Below are 17258 nucleotides of genomic sequence, written 5' to 3' on the forward strand. Positions count from 1 at the left end.
GTGTGGCTATAGGTAAATTACTTTTCTGCTCTGAACCTTAATTTCCTGATTTGTAAATTGGACTCTATATTATTATCCTGAGCTTTCTCATAAGATTTATGTAAAGTGTGGGTAAACTTCCTACTGTCTGAATAGGAATAAATGTAATATGGTGGTGAAATGGAAGTTGTGGCAATGATGATGGAGATGGTGGTGGTAGAGTGGTGATAAATGTAGTGGGAGGCCTAAGGTGGTGGGGGTGAGGGTGGGGGAGGGGAGGGATGGAGGGGGTGGAGGGGGGGTTGATGGAGGTGGGGGGTGATGGAGGTGGTGGGGTTGATGGAGGTGGGGGGGCATGCTCGCAGCAGCAGTGATCATGGTAAAGGTGGGTATCAGTGGCACTGGTGACAGTGGTAGTGACGAGGAGGGTTCAGATGGTGGTGTTGGCAGAGGTGGTTGAGGCAGTGTTGGTGGCTGCGATGGTATTAGGGCAGAGCCAGATCCCACCATATCCAAGGCAGGGTCGTGGTGAGGATGATGTGCTTACCCTTCTGTCTGCCAGATTAATCTCTCACCCCCTCCTGGATGGAAGCTTGATTCTTTTTCATCTCTGTGTTCTCCATGCTAGTGCTGAGTAGGCACAGATGTGTGGCATATTAGGGCCCTCACACCTGTTGACGAGCTAGAAAAAGCAAGGCCTAAGCTGGACTGGAGAATCAACAGGACAGATTACTTTCTGGAAGCCCTACAGGGAGTGGCATTTTGTTCTCTCTGGTATCCAGAGGGGAGTTTTGAAACTAGATGTAATGCCAGTCCTTACCGAAGGTCAGGGATGTTTCATTTGATTGGTATAATCCAGGATGAAGTGTATGAGCAGGGACTGGAGAAGTCTCTGGGAATGATTTCAAAGTAAATTTCCAGGCAGTGATAAGGAGTGCAGGGGGCGCTTATCATAGACATTAACAGGATATAGGCACTCTCGGGAGAACCAGCAGTATATTCCTCCCAAAGGACTGTATCCTACTAATGCCGGAGATAATACATGTGAAATGTTTTGACCAAAGCCTCTACATAAAAAGCTCTCAATTTATTGGCTGATATTATTGGTATTAATAATCTTCAATAACATAATTATCATCATTACCATGTCCAGACAGTGGGATTGAATTTTAAATTCAGACTTCAATCTCAGTTTCAGCAGGACCTGGGAGTAGAGTATAACACATGCTGAGAGCTCAGAAGCAGAGGCAGTGGTAACAACAAATAGGATATAAAAACAGAAAGTTCATTGTGTAGATCAGACCATCAAGGCATGGGGTAAGGGAAAGCCAAGAGGCTGTGAACACGAAAAAGTCTGTCCCTCTCTTACCTCCCTGCCTATGTAGGCCACATAGCAACCCACCAATTCACTCCCACCGCCACTGGTGCCAGGCCTCCTGACGTGCCCTGTGCCCTGATCAGGCCTAGTTGGGCCTTGACTTCTGTAATTGAACAAGGCTGGGAAATGCTGGGCAAAGTCACAACTTTACCAAAGGAAAAACAGAAGCCATGCCCCAATGCTGGTAAGCCCAGATGTAGCCAACACTGAAGCCAAATGGAAAAACCCCAAATTACACTTTTAAATGCAAAGTATTTCCCTTTCCACCAAGGAAGGCAAACTTTCTGGCTGCCCCCACAATACTACTTTTTTTCAAAGGTAACAGTCTGAAATATGATGGTAACAGATGATGAGCTTGCATGCCTCATTATTTCTCCAAACACATGAGTAGAAATATAGCATGGACCATGAATCCTTTGTGTAAAATGTTCCAAAGATATCAGCCATAATAGTGGGTATATGTATGTTTACATGTCTATACAAAAATATTTGAACAGAAGGTAGCACTGATTTTTAAAAATATTAATATTAGTCATAGCAGACCTTTCTTGAATTATAAAATTAACTTTCCAATGGGAAAAAAAGAATTTTTTTCTTGTTATGACTGGTTTTAGAAATTGGCTTTTAGGAGAATTGTTATGCCAGTATTAATTGCTCTCCTGAGCAAACTTAACTCCCCTTCCATAAAATAACATCACCTGGTCTTAAATATATACCCTTCTAATTTAGAATTGATGGCTTTAGAGTCTAGACCAGGGGTCAGCAAACTACAGCCTATGGGTTATACCTGGCTCATTTCCTGTTTTTCATAAATAAAGTTTTATTGGAATATAGCCATACATGTTAATTCATGTACTGTCTGTGGCTGCTTTTCATGCTCATCAGAAGAGGTGAATAGTTGTAACCATGACTATATGGTCAGCAAAGCTGAAAATATCTAATATCTGGCTCTATACGGAAAATGATTGTTGACCCCTATTCTACACCAGTGGTTCTCACCTTTTCATATTAGAATCATTTGGAGAGCTTCTAAAACTCCCAAAGCTCAGAACTCACCTAAATCAATTAAATCAGTATCTCTGAGTGGGACCCAGGCACCAATACAAGTAAAGTTCCTTGGGTGGTCCTAATATACAACCAAAGTTGGGAGTTACTCCTTTTATTGCCAGAACCTGGGGTACTGGTTCAGTCGTCATATTCCCTGAGCTTCAGTTTCTTGATGTATCTGATGGGTTTCAGAATCCCTACCATGTAAAGCTGTTGTAGGTGCTCAGCCAATGTCATCTTCCATTCTTACCAAAAACAACCTATCAGCAACAGCAACCCAAAAATCTTTCAAATGAATAGCTACTTCTCTGATAAATCTTTCCTCACAGCTCATTAAATTTTCATTTCAGTATATGATAAATGTGGATAGTCTTTACCACCCTTCCTTAACACCTGCTATGGGCTCTTTTTCTTAAATGGAGGGTTTCCCAAGGCAGCCTCCATTACAACACGCCAACTGTGTTGAGGAAGGATACACAGCCAGGGACAGAAGGAAGGCCTCCGGGAAAGGAAAGGCAATGAATATTAAAAGAGACTGTTGCCTGTGAAAATCAAAAAGCTTTATATAACAGTATAGATTGTACTAACTCTGGCTTCTAATAAATTCTATTTATTTCTTTAGGGTGCTGACTAGTTAAATCAATGGGTCTCATTTATAATGAGATATAGATGAACACCATCTAGAATCATAACTATTGCAGCAATGCATAATGGAGAAAACACACCACTTTTATAACACACACACACACACACAAACACAGCATGAGAATCAAAAGAACTGAGTTCTAGTCCCAGTTCTTTCATTTACCATTTGTGCGGCCCCACGATGATCAGCCCCTGTCCATGTCTCTAAACTTTAGGTACTCTCTTTTTATTTATCTGAAGTGCGACTCCCACAGGGTTGCAGTTTCTGAGATGTCCAAGTCAATGAGTCTGTGACCTTAGCACACTTCTAGTAACCAAACCTGCCATCACCATTTGGGAAAATTCCCTCTGACAACCCGTTCTCCAACATGCAATTGACTTTTTTGACTACACAAACACTCCATGCTTTATCTGACAACTCTTCATTTGATAAGTATCTAAACCTCTTATATGAGCTGAGTATTGTTCTAGTCTTTGGGGACTCCAGGTTTAAAAATAAGGAAAAGTGCCCTGCCCTCAGGGAGTTTGCATACTTGAGGCTGATCTGAGATGCATGCCGATATTTCACATTCTCACAGCATTAGTTTATTTTTCCTTTCAACAATTCATTACTATTACTATGCATATTTTATGGATGATGGAACTGAGTCCTAATGGAGTTTATAGCTTGTTTAGGGAAGAAAGTCAGGACTTTAGTCTTTGTCCTTTTCTTCCATATCACATATATGATCCACATCTTAGAGCTCTTGTATCTATAAATATTCCTGCCACCATACTGATGAGCTTTACCAGCTTAAGGCATTATATTACTTGGGCTTAGTAGCATATTTTATAATATATTAGGGCCTTATTTCTCTTTGTCTCTAATACCTTGGCAGAAAACACAGGGAAATGGAATGGGGACAGATGTGAACTAATGGAAAATGGAGATTGGAGCAAAAATATATTTTACAAACTGAAGCTTTCTTCTCTCAGTCCTGTCTCTGATCTATTCTCAACCTGTCATGTTTTATCCTTTAAACATACTGAATTTCCTGTATAGTAGACTGTAGTTTTCAAATGCATATTCTTCCACAACCCTGCTAATCTTCCACGAAGAGGTAGAGTCTGTGGTCCCTTTCCTTGAACCTGGGAGAACCTTTACAACTTTATCATCTAATAAATTATGCCTGAAGTGAGATTATGTGACCTCTGAACAATGAGTGTTTTAGAATGCTTACCCTTAAGCATTGGAACCTAGCCACTGTGCCGTGAGGAAGCTCCCGCCACTTGAAAAGGCCCACGTGGGGACTTCAGTCCTCAGCCCCAGCAGAGCTCTCAGCTGACAGCCAGCCCCAAATTTTCAGCTGTGTGAATAAACCATCTTGGAAGCAATTTTTCTGGGCCTGGCCTCAGTTGGGAGCCCCTGCCCCCAGCCACCTGGAACAGAGACAAGCCTTCCCCCTCAAACCCTCCCTAAATTGCAGACTCATAAAAAATAAGTTGTGGATGTTTCTTTAAGCCACAAATTTTGGGATTGTCTGTTATGCAGCATAAATAAAACTGTACACTTTACAATTCTCAGACTCCATATTATTTCATGTCTTGGCTTTAAGTTCCTCTTCTCCCTTTGGTATGTTCTACCCTCCTGGCCTGAAACATTCTCAGTGATCCTAGAGTTCATTTCTTACCAGATTTTCCCAAGTTTGGGTTCCGTGCTCTCCTCTGGGACCTCCTAGTATGCGTGTTGTAGAACTGATCACACTGAGTTTATTTTGTCTCACTAACTAGACGAGTTACACTTTGAAATTTGCAACTATTTCTTAAATTCTATCTCAGGCAGCTAGCCCAGTATCTGGCACAGGGTGAGAACTTAATAAAATCTATTAAGGTAACAAGTCATGCAAGTTCAAAAGGAGGAGGCACAACTCAGCAACAGCTCATAGAAAGATTTGTGAATTTTAGTTCTCACTAAGCTTAGTATTTAGTCAGAAGTAGAACTATGCCATGTTCTAAGGCAAATTTAGGCTGTATTAACACAAGTATCATATGAAGAATGGGGGGCAGGTAGTGGGGGTAATAATTCTAGTCTATGAGGTTTTGTTCTGAGCCCATATAGAATATTGTCAATTTCTGACAACACCTTTGAACATGTTCACTCTTTTATTGACCATTTTAAGAGAAAAAAATAAAATATATCTTGAACAATGGTCGCAAGAAGGTATATTGTATCTGAAAAAGAGAAGTCAAAGAGGACTAAACCATGTCTTCAAACCTCTGAGTAGTTGTCCTGGGCAGAAAAGGCCAAGTATGTGCAATTTTATTAGAATGTAAAGCTCATGCCAGATGATATTCCTGGAATACATGTTCTCAGGAATCCTCTGGCAAGAATGACATGCTTATCTGCATCAGGAATGTATGATTTAAATGATGAAAAGGTTCACATCTTCAGAAAAATACTGAAAAAACTTCAGATTAAAATGAGTGTTCATTTTTTGTATTAATGATGGATTATTGTGAAAATGAATGATATTGCAATGGCAGGAAATTAGCCTTAAGAGCCAGGGATCTGTTTGATTTCTGTACTGGAGGGGTGGAGTCAGGGAAAGTGTCCCTGTGTCCTTGGGAACTTTCACAGACTGAATTTTACCAGCTTTAATGTGTCAGCCTTTAGCACATTTCTACCTAGGTACTAAGTATAAATGTTCGGTGCATTAAATCATCATCTATAATCCCTCATTACACTCCAAGTATAATGGCTGCTTATTCTAAAGCAATTCGGTGTAATGATGAATGCACAGCTTTATGATGATACTGTGAACCACTGATTGTACACTTTAGATGATTATATCTCAATAAAAAAAATCATTGAAGAGAAAAAATTAGATACCTGGATGTATTTTAAAACACCAGGAACTAAAGATGAAACACTAATACAGCTAATTGCACTTTTTAATTTAAAAAAAATAATAAATAAATACTGAGTTCCTAAAAACAATTTAAAGTAAAATAAAGCAGTTAGGCTCACTAGGTAGACAGATCACCATTAAATCTGTGCTTTCTATAAAGTTGACATTGACACAACTCTCATGACTAGAGATACTTCCAGATCTTCAAAACTAACAGAAAGAAGGAGCAAGGGAGCTGATGTTTGTTGGGAGCCTTCTCTGGGGAAGGCGTTATCATCGGCACTTGTAGTCAAATCACAAAGTTTAGTGATTTGAGTTTTACTGTCGCTACTTCTTAGTTGAGTAATTGAGGCTCACAGAGGTGAAGCCACTCACTGGGACTGTACAGCAAGTAGGGCTGGAGCTGCTATTTGAAACTAGGTAAGTCTAGCTTACTCCTTAGCTTATGTTCTTCTCACTGCACCACAAGTCTCCTTTCTGATTCTTACTGAGCAAATACTACCCTGTGCTTTAAGGAATACAGACTCCACCCTCAAGCAGTTTGGGGAGAGGAGTAGAGGAGAAGAGGCATATGCATGAATAATGTACTTCAAGATAGGAAGTTAGACATAAGAACTAGAGATAGATATGCATAAGATAATTCAAGGAAAGGAAAGGGAAGATTTCCTAAAGGAAAAAATGTCTCAGGAAATTAAGGGTCTTTTGAACAGAAACATGACTGGAGAGAAGAAACCTCAGCAAACCAAAATGATATTGCTTGGAGCCTCTGTCTCTTCCTTCTTTCTCCAGAGCACTTAGATTCCATCATTTTAGCCCTTCCTCTGACATCCTGGGGAACCAAGGCTCAGAACAGGAACCTAAACAGAGGGATAAAAGTCAGGCTTTCCTTGTATCCTGCCTTGGATATTGTACTTGGGGTCAATGATTTGCATATTTTTTAAAAGCTATAACATAAAAAAATCATGAAATGAATAATAGAACACTCACCTCTGTCCTACTTCCTTTAGGAAATAAATCATTACCAGTGCAGTCGAAGCTTCTACTTCCACTTCTGATAGCATTTCCAATCCTTCCTTTCAGAAGAAACCTGTCTTGTATTTGGTGTTGATGATACTCATGCATGTTTTAATATAATGACTACGTATGTCTGTATGTGTGTGTATACACATCCATATACATATATGCAGCTTCATAGAAAAATATTCTCCTACAGCTTGTTTTACAATCAACATTTGCAATATTCACCAATATTAATGAGTACCACCACAGTCTATCTCTGCTTCAGTTTGTTGCTGTACAGAACTTCACTCAAAAATATAAAATAATTATTCATTCTTATTTTAGCAGCCATTTAAGTTGTTTATACATTGTTCTAGTTTGCTAGCTGCTGGAATGCAATATACCAGAAATGGAATGGCTTTTAACAAGGGAAATTTAATGAGTTGCCAGTTTACAGTTCTAAGGCCGAGAAAATGTCCCAATTAAACCAAGTCTAAACAAATGTCCAATCAAAGGCATCTAGGGAAAGATACCTTGGTTCAAGAAGACCGATGAAGTTCAGGGTTTCTCTCTCAAGTGAGAAGGCACATGGTGAACACAGTCAGGGCTTCTCTCTCAGCTGGAAGGGCACATGGCGAACACGGCGTCATCTGCTAGCTTTCCCTCCTGGCTTCCTGTTTCATGAAGCTCCCCAGGAGGTGTTTTCCTTCTTCATCTCCAAAGGTCGCTGGCTGGTGGACTCTCTACTTTGTAGTGTTGCTCTCTCTGAATCTCTCTGAATCTCTCATTCTCCAAAATGTTTCCTCTTTTATAGGACTTCAGAAACTAATCAAGACCCACTCAAATGGGTGGAGACATGTCATCCCCTAATCCAGTTTAACAACCATTCTCAACTAAATCACATCAACCAGGGAGATGATCTCATTACAGTTTCAAATATACAGTATTGAATAGGGATTATTCTACCTTTAAGAAATGAGATTTATATTAAAACATGGCTTTTCTTAAGGGGCATACTTCCTTTCAAACCAGCACATACATTTTGTGCCTTTTTATTTTTAAATGTTTCTTTGAACTCTCTTGTTTGTGTCTCATTGTTTACTAATGAATTTCCCAGTAGAGTATATACTACTAAGTTTATCATCTATGCATATTCTTGTTACTCCATATTTTCACAAGCATTTGACACTGTCAGGCCTTTTAATTATGACCGTTCTGCTAGGTATAAAAAGTTATTTCAAAGAGGATTCAAGTTATCTCTGTTTACCATTGAATTATCTTTTCATACTTCTGTGTTTTCTGAGAATTACTTATTAATATTTTATGCCACTTACTTAGTTGACTTTTTAGTTTGTTTTTAAATTCTTTTTATATGCTAGAAAATTATCTTATGGCCTTCTATGTTCTCTTTTGATAGCTTTCGTTTTTAATGTCATCAAATTTTACCAACTTCTTGCCTCCTGGCTTATGCTGTTTTGTCTAGTTTGAGTTACTGCAGCTACAGTTTCAACTAGTCCAGGACAAAATTTACTGGAAGCATATAGAAATAGAGTGAGTCTAAAGTCACCGTGCCTTTTGTTTTAGGACTGCAGGGAACAGTTTGCTGAAGGTCAGCTCTTTCACAGGAAGAGGGGTGGGGAGGCACAGGCCAGCACTGTTTGTTATTTGATTTGTGAATTCATACAGGTGGATCCTGTCTCTGCCAGGGTCTCAACCTGCCCTGGACACAGTAACAAGCAGCCTCTGTTTCAACACCACCAATGACATGGACAGAGTCAGTTGAGACTTAAAGGTACAGTACCACCATAGGACTGTGGGGAACAGTTTGTAGAAGAGTGTCATCTGCTGGGCAGGCCAGGAAAGCATAGATTGAAGAGTTGTTAAAAAGAAGTTTGGCATCCTTCCCTGGGCATTTTGGAACCAATCCAAGCCCCTTTTGTGGGTTCCTGGTCCTGTTTTGACAGGGAAATTCTGACTTAGGGCAGTTCTCTCCATGGTGAATCCTCCCAGAATTTATCCTTCAGGAAAAAGCAGCTAGAGAAGATGAAAGAAGTATTTAAAAACTATAGAAAAAAAATAAAAACAAATAGAACAGATCAACATTCCCAGAGAAGTAACAAGGCAAAGGAAGCTTTCTCCAGGGAATGAAACAATGGTACATGGTGCAATATCAAAAATTATATCATATATCCAGGGAAAGAATCAAATTAATAAAAGCTGAAAATCTGATGAGCTATTCTAAAGGTCTACAATAAGTTGAAATGTGTCAAAGAAATGCCAACACAAAGCCAATCCACAATAAAACTCTAGGCAAGAGAGAGAAACTGATCTCCAGAGTAAACTCATCAAGATAAACAGATGCTTAGACATCAGCAAAAAATTATAAGCCATAAAGAAACAGGAAGATTTTGTTTGCACAGTTAAAGGAAAAAATTAAAACTTCAGAGGAGACACAGAATTTGGAAGAAATAATCAAAGATGTGAAAACAAATTTCCTAAATAAATTCATGGAGATAAAGGAAAAAATGTCTAAAGAGATAAAGCATATTAACAAGACACTATGTGAGCACAAAAAATAATTTGAAAACATAAAAAGCAACAAAAATGATAGGAATGAAAGGCGTAGTAGAAGGAGATTAAAAATACACTAGTGGCATACAACAACAGATTTGATCAGGCAGGAGAAAAACATCAGCAGGCTAGAAGACAGGACAGTTGAACTCTTAAGACAGAAGACCAGAAAGAGAAGAGAATAGGAAAAACTGAGCAGGGTCTCAGGGATTTCAATGACAGCACAAAGCACAAAAGCATATACATCATTGTGTCTCAGAAGGAGAAGAGAAAGGAAAAAGTACAGAATGAATATTTGAGGAAATAGCTAGAAATTACCCAACTTTTATGAAGGTCATAAATAAACATGTTCAAGAAGTTCAACATACTCCAAACAGAATAAATCCTAATATACCTATTCTTAGGCACATACTAATCAGAATGCCAAATGCCAAAGATAAGGATAGTCTCCTGAAAGTATCAAGAGAAAAGAGATTCATCATATATAAGGGAAATACAATAGGAAAAACACTGATTACTCATCTGAAAACATGGAGGTAAGAAAGCAGTGGTATCATATATTTAAGGTACTGAAAGAGAAAATCTGCCAACCAAACATTCTTTATCCAACAAAAATGTCCTTCAAAAATGAGGGAGAGTTTAGGGCAAGCCATGGTGGCTCAGCAGGCAGGGTTCTCGCCTGCCATACTAGAGACCCGGGTTTGCTTCCCAGTACCTGCCCATGCAAAAAAAAAAAAGAGGGAGAGTTTAAAATATTCACAAACAGAAAACTGAGAGAGTTTGGCAAAAAGAGAACTCTTCTACAAGATATATGAAAGGGAATTCTGCAGGTTGAAAGGAAAAGACAGAAGAGAAAGAGTCGGAGGGAAATATAGAAATGAAGATTACCGGTAAGGGTAACAAAAAGAGTAAAAAGAAATTTAAAAATCAGGTATGACATATAAAAATCAAAGAATAGAATGGTTTAAGTACTGCCTATACAGTAATATAATAAGCACTTTCCTATACATGCTGAATTACTTATGAATATTATACTACATAAAGTGAACTGGAAAATGTTCCCTCTTCCTATTCTCTGAAATATTGTGTTTAATATTGAGATTATTTGTAAATTTTAGTATATTCAACTATAAAGATGATTTAGACCTGATATTTTGTTGATTAGTATATATTAAACTATTGAGCCAATATTTTTAGTGGTACTAGCCATGTTTAGATTTCCTATTTTTATCTTGAACAAGTTATCCAGTTTCTTGGCACTGAGGTTTTACAATATTCTCTATTTTTATTTCTGCTCTAGCTTTAAGTATGCCCCGTTCTTTATCCCACATATATTCTACTTATGCCTTCTCTTTTTTCCATAATAAATATTGATAGATATTTCTTTATCAGGCTGATCATTATTTGTCTTTGTTGATCCTTGTTTATGTTTCCTATTTCACTCATTTTGACCTTTATTGTCACTTGTATTCTATTTCCTTGGAGATTTTATTATTTATCTAATCTTGAATCTCATGTTTACCTCATGAATTATTGGTTTCTCTTCTTTACTAAGAACCCAAGGCTATAAATATTCTTCAAAGTGATACTTTAGCTGCATCTTAGAAGCATTGATAGATGAGATTTCATTCCAAGAATTTTTAAATATCCGATTTTATTTTAGATCTAATTTTATAGTGGCATAACATTTTGGGTTATATATTTGTTATTAATTTCTAGTATAATTTTATTTCAGAAGAGTTGAGCCATATGATACCATGTTATTGAAGAGTCTTGTTATGGTCTAATATTTGGTAAATTTTTTAAAACAATCCATATGTTATAGAGAATAATGCGTGTTTTATAGTTCTTGGGACCATGAGCATTAGATAAAACTTTTTAATATTGTTGTTCAAATCTGATTCTTACTAATATTATTTGCATTATATATCAATTAGTGAGAGATGTTTCTTCAAAATTTTCATATGATTATAGAATTATCAATTTTTTACTGTTTCAGTTAAATCAGTCATATTGCTTCATATAATCTGGAATAACAGCATTGGTTGTTTAAAATCAATACCTTTCATTGATTTGAATATTTATCATTAGATAGTGATCTTCATCCTCAGCGGTGCCTTTCTGTCTTAAACTCTATTTTTCCTTTAATATCACCAATAATATATTTTTATTTATTCATATCAGTTATTATTATTTTTTGCTTTTTTATGGCTTATACTTTTCTCCTCATATTAACTTCTTTCATTTTATCTTACCCTCTACTGTTTTAGCAGTTTCAGATTCTTTTTTTATTCTCTTAGTGATTTGCCTTATAATTTTCATTTTAAATTCTAACCATAATCAATTTCTTTACCTTTATCCAAAACAAACTTAGCATTACTTCAAATGTAGGCATTTACTTTTGAAAGCTCTAGGAAGACTTCCTGCCTTATATATAGTTGCTGTGTTATATTCTAGCTTTATATATGTTTTCAAAATCTTAAAATTATGCATTTTATTTTCTTACCCACTCAATAGTTACTATTTTTGCCCACAAGTATAATAATTAACTTACTTACCATTATGTTTTGCATCTCAGATATTCCCTTTAGGATTGCTCTCTTTTCTAAAGTGCGTTCTCTAAGTTTTTCTAGTGGGAGTCTATTGGTGGTCCACTCTATTCATGTTTATTCAAAATTTTCCTTATTTAATGCTCATTTTTTAAAGATACCTTTGTTGGTTACACCATTCTAGGTTAACAGTTATTTTCTCTCTTAGGGTATATCTCTGGGATACTGTCCTATCTTGTGACTTCCATTATTGCTAAGATAGGTGTCAAGTCTAATTGTTTTTTGTCTGTTCCCTTTTATCCACCCTCATGACTACTTTAAGGTTTTTGCTTAGTCTGTAAAGCTCCATGATACATCTGAATATACGTTTTATTAATTCATACATTTGAGACCCTTCTGTTTTCTGATGCTAAGGACTTATTTAATCAGTTCGCAACATGTTGATACATAAAATGGTACTGTACTGCCTGTCCCAAATTCTCCTTATTCTTTTTTCTGGAATTCCTATTAAATTTATGTTAGTCCTTCTCATTCTATTCTCTAAGTTTCTTAACGTTTTTGTCTCTGTGTTTCTCTGTGCTGAATTCAATGTAAATGATTCAAGTATCTCTTCCAGCTCATTAATTCCCATTTTACCTATGTCTACTGCTTTTTACTCATAGACTTTTTTTTGCATAGTTTCATCTTTTTCTTTTCCTTTGATGTCCATGGTTTTGCTTCTGTTAGTTATATTTTATTCTTTACAACATTTTCATTCATTTTTGCCATAGTCCATGCTTATGTTTTAGTTCCATATTTTATTGCTTTAAATGTCTTAAATATTCTTCTGTGTAATAGTTCAAAACATGAACTCTATGTTATCGTATTCCTATATCTGTGTTTTTTTACTCTTGATGGTTTAATTCCTCTAAAGAGAATTTGAATTTACTACTACTGTGAACCCTAAGGAAACATCAACCTCTGTATTTTATATTTAAAGTTTCCCAAATGCAATAGTATAGATTCAAACTCCAAACCTATGGAGGGATGGCCCATAGTTATAAATTCTCACTGCGACATTTTTCATCCACCCCAAAGCTAATGCCAACCCATAATCCTCTTTGTGGTTTTCCCTTGCTGGCAGATATTTTTTTTACCCTCAAGTCACCCTTTCATATGGATATAGCCTTTTGAAGATCTCAACTATTTGTAGGACTTTATTTCTAACTCCTCATCCTTTGAGCATCTAAAGCCCTTGAAAGTCACGACCCTAGATACTCGGTTCTAGCAAATGCTCCCATATCAACCACTCAGCATTTATTTATTTGTCATTCTGATTTGCTCTTTTTGTATTTATGGCCTTGGGATTTCTTTATGTGCAAATGTCAAAGCAAACCCAATTGACTGTCAATGAGCTTGACTATGAATTTTAAAAATATCTATTATTTTTAGCAAGTTCATTTCCAAAAAACTCTCATCTACTATATTACTGGAATTACAGGTTTGTTTTATTAGCAGAAATGATGGATAGACTTGGGATAGGAGTCAGTGCATATAATGCAAAGGATTTTAAAATATTAAAGGAGAATCCATCTGGAAATTCCTACATGGCGTCCATTCTGTCATCCAAATTGAGTAGGCTTCCAAGATTCACCTAGAAAATAAGACACTTTAACAGTAAGTCTTATTCAGAATTCAGCTTAATTATTGCTTCCTCAATGTGCTCCCTGATCACTTTTATAACTAGATCTCCCATGCACATAAATAATTTCATCTATCAGCATTCCTTGTTTCTTTTATATTTTAATATAATGAAATTAGCTATTCATTTGTTTGATTAGGTACTATCAACCCCTCTAGAGTGTAATAGATAATATGGTATATGAAGTTGCAACTTCACTCACCACTTAACCTTGACTCTTAGTTGTCATTTTCAAATGACATGTCATAAACTAACTTAAACAGCAATCTAAAAATTTTTTCCTCTGATATAACCTAATAAGATTTTTAAAGGATGTGGCAAGTAACAAAAATATTAACCTTGCACCAAAAACTATCCAATGTTTCTCTTTAAATAATTAAATTAATAAATTCCAAGTGAGAACATAATGAAATACTTCTGGACAAAGAAATTTTGTTATGTTTAAATTTGTTTATTGAGTAGTTTAAGAACTCAATTTTCTTTTTTTCCCTGCAATCATCATCCAAAACTGTGGATACCTAACAGCAACAAAAGCAATCTTAATAAGTTATTCTATTAGATTCTTATAGCAGGCGCATGGGATCGGTACTGTTTATATCCATGCATTATAGATTAGGAAACTGAGGCTCAAAATTTACTTAATTGGTGCTCACTTTGGCAGCACATATACTGAAATTGGAATGCTACAGAGAAGATTAGCATGACCCCTGTGCAAGAATGACACGCAAATTTGTGAAGCATTCCATATTTAAAAAAAAATTACTTAATTGTCCACGATAATAGTAAATAATGGAAGTATGATTGAATCAAACTCTTCTGCACCTTGGCTCACTCAATATCTTAAATCTAGAGGATCAGCCAGACGGTCCCAGTTCCTCCATGTGTTACACTCTGCACTCGCAGAGTGCAGAGTAAAGAAATAAGGGATTACCAGATGAGAGACAGTGCTCAAAATCACCTGCCTGCTCTATTCACACAAACTTCCAAAAACTAAAGCATGTGAAAAGAAAAGCTGTAACATTCATCTTTCTTTTGCCAGTCTCTTAATCCCCCACAGCTGATTTCAACAGTCAAAGCAACCATTACCTGATTTCACAGGTTAAAACTCATAGTGAGGGCGGGCCGCGGTGGCTCAGCGGGCAAAGTGCTTGCCTGCTATGCCGGAGGACCTCGGTTCGACTCCCGGCCCCAGCCCATGTAACAAAAACGGAGAAACAGAATACAAGAAAATGTTTAAAAGATGTTTCCCTTTCTTCCTTCCTTCCTTCCTTCTCTCTGTCTTTCCTTTAAAAAAAAAAAAAAAAAACTCATAGTGAGGGTGGGGTTAGAGAAGATAAAGTACAATTCACTAAGGGTTCCATCTCACAACCTCCCAGGCCAGGAAATTGAGAGAGGAATCCAGAAAGATCATTTTCTTTCTATCAAGAACTGTGCTCTGTGCTGAACATTCGTTGATTGTACTTAGTCTATACAGACTAGAATATAAGGTAGAAAGTATCACAGCTGAGGAAACTGTCAAGCCATGGTCCTGGTGGAACGCAAGTGGTAGTACTGGGCTTTTACCCAAATTCTTGTATTGCCGCTGTGATACTGTTTGCATCATATTATGGATATCAATAAAAAGAAGGAAGAGGAAAACATGATGGAAGAAGGCTTAATCACTCCTTAGTATCCATGCTGGAAGAAGAGAAAGCTTTACCTTAGCCTATCAATACTTACCAGTAAATGTATAGTAATTGAGTGTCTACTCTGGCCCCAGTATTGTGCAAGATTCTAATGGAGATGAAGTCACCTCTTGAGCTCCCATTCCATTTTGTCTCCATGTGAACAATACCCCTGAGGACTGTCTGATAGTGATTTATGAGAAAAACTTACCTTTGTGTTGCACTCCACACTTCACAAAGGAAATTGTCATTTGATCTCATTTATAAACGTGCTTAATCTGTTCTGCTATACAGTTATCTCCTGTGAACTGCATCTAATTGAATTTGGTAGCTCCCACATTGACACTCACTGTTCCAAGACCTAGCTGAGCAAAGGACATTGTAAACAACAGGTGCCCAATATCCGGAATTTTTTTTCACTTGGCTTATGCTCCTTAACAGTGAGAAAATAAATATCCATGAAAATTTTAAAACTGCCTTCTCGCACTGTGGTGGTGATTCTGGGTACAGTGTTTTCTCCACCTAAACGTAAGCTTCATCTCATCACACACAGCATCCCATCAATATTTTCACATCTCTTGAGGAATAAGCAGTGGCCCAAGTTTGAGCAGTCAATGGTGCATTTCCATTTGGTCCAGATTTTATCAGAGTTGGTTTGGTGTCCTGTTGTAATTTGCTTCCCTTTCTCATAGACTTGCATTTTCCCAGGCTTTTATGACCCTTGAGTTATTATGTGGCTATGATCAGTATAAGGCTTTCTATGAAAGTCTATATGTCAGGAAGCTTGAGTCTGCCATCTAATTGGCCATTCCAGGCCTAAGCATTGACTTGGAATTTAATAGCGTTCAATATACAAGCTTAGATGCAATTTTTAAATCCAAGTCATATTTTTAAAAATCCCATATTAAGAAACTAAGGTGTGTAATTTTTCTCTAGGCCTTCAGTTACCCTCATATAACAGCAAAGAAGAAGGTAAGCATAAATCAGATGGCAGAGTATAGAGCAAGTAGTATGGAAGTTCAATGACAAAGAGAATAACAAGGACTGGCATAATGAGGGAAGAAATTCTGAAGAGATTCTTGAGCTAAATCTTGACTGATGAATGGTATGTGCAGAAAAAAAAGGGGCAGATCAATTCAGTAAGGGCAACAAAGGAATCTTTATCTTTCAACTCTTAGTGAATAGTGGACACTAAGTGCTTATTACTTGAAACAACAAAAGAAAGAATGAACACCTATGAGAATGGATTCCTTCAAATATTGAAGAACCTACTATACCAGACATTGAAGGCACAGAAATAAAAGAGAAATAACCTTTACCCATGAAAAGCACATGCACAAGCAGGGGAGATGGGCGAGTGAACAATTAATGATCAGATAATATAATAAATGCCAAAACAGGATGTTGCAGAAACAAGTAGCAAAGAGCCAGTAACTCTGGGGAGAAGCAGGGCATGCATCACCCAGAGTGGCTTGGGAGCAGAAGCAGAAGGAATGACCAAGATCATCAGTTCACAAGTCAAGATTCCTTCAGGGAGAGACATTCTAGGTAGAAAGAGCATGGCAAAATCCAAAGGCTAAAACCAGGGTACAGGGAAGAAGCAAGGGGATATAGATAGGTTAGAATGCTTTCTCTCCAGCCTCCTTAATTTTTCACTTGTTTCTGTTTATTTAGCTGATATTTATTTAATTGGAAATATCGTTTTCCAAAGATTATTCAACCAGAAAATTCATTAAACTCTATTAATGATCACACAAATTAATATCTCATTGTTATGCCTAAAAAAAAAAAGGTTTCACAGCTTCATCTGGGCATGGTTGTTTGCATGTGTGTGCATTTACACAATTATTGGGCAAC

The 17258-nt window shown here is 37.0% G+C and overlaps 1 non-coding gene across 1 annotated transcript; it reads left to right on the forward strand.

Moving 5' to 3' along the window:
• Positions 1 to 14382: 14382 nt before the first annotated feature.
• On the forward strand, positions 14383 to 14489 carry LOC143645323 (U6 spliceosomal RNA). Its single transcript, XR_013157047.1, has one exon. It is a non-coding gene; the product is annotated as a U6 spliceosomal RNA (small nuclear RNA).
• Positions 14490 to 17258: the final 2769 nt, after the last annotated feature.

The sequence above is a fragment of the Tamandua tetradactyla genome, chromosome 8 (assembly GCF_023851605.1).
Source record: "Tamandua tetradactyla isolate mTamTet1 chromosome 8, mTamTet1.pri, whole genome shotgun sequence".
NCBI lineage: Eukaryota > Metazoa > Chordata > Mammalia > Pilosa > Myrmecophagidae > Tamandua > Tamandua tetradactyla.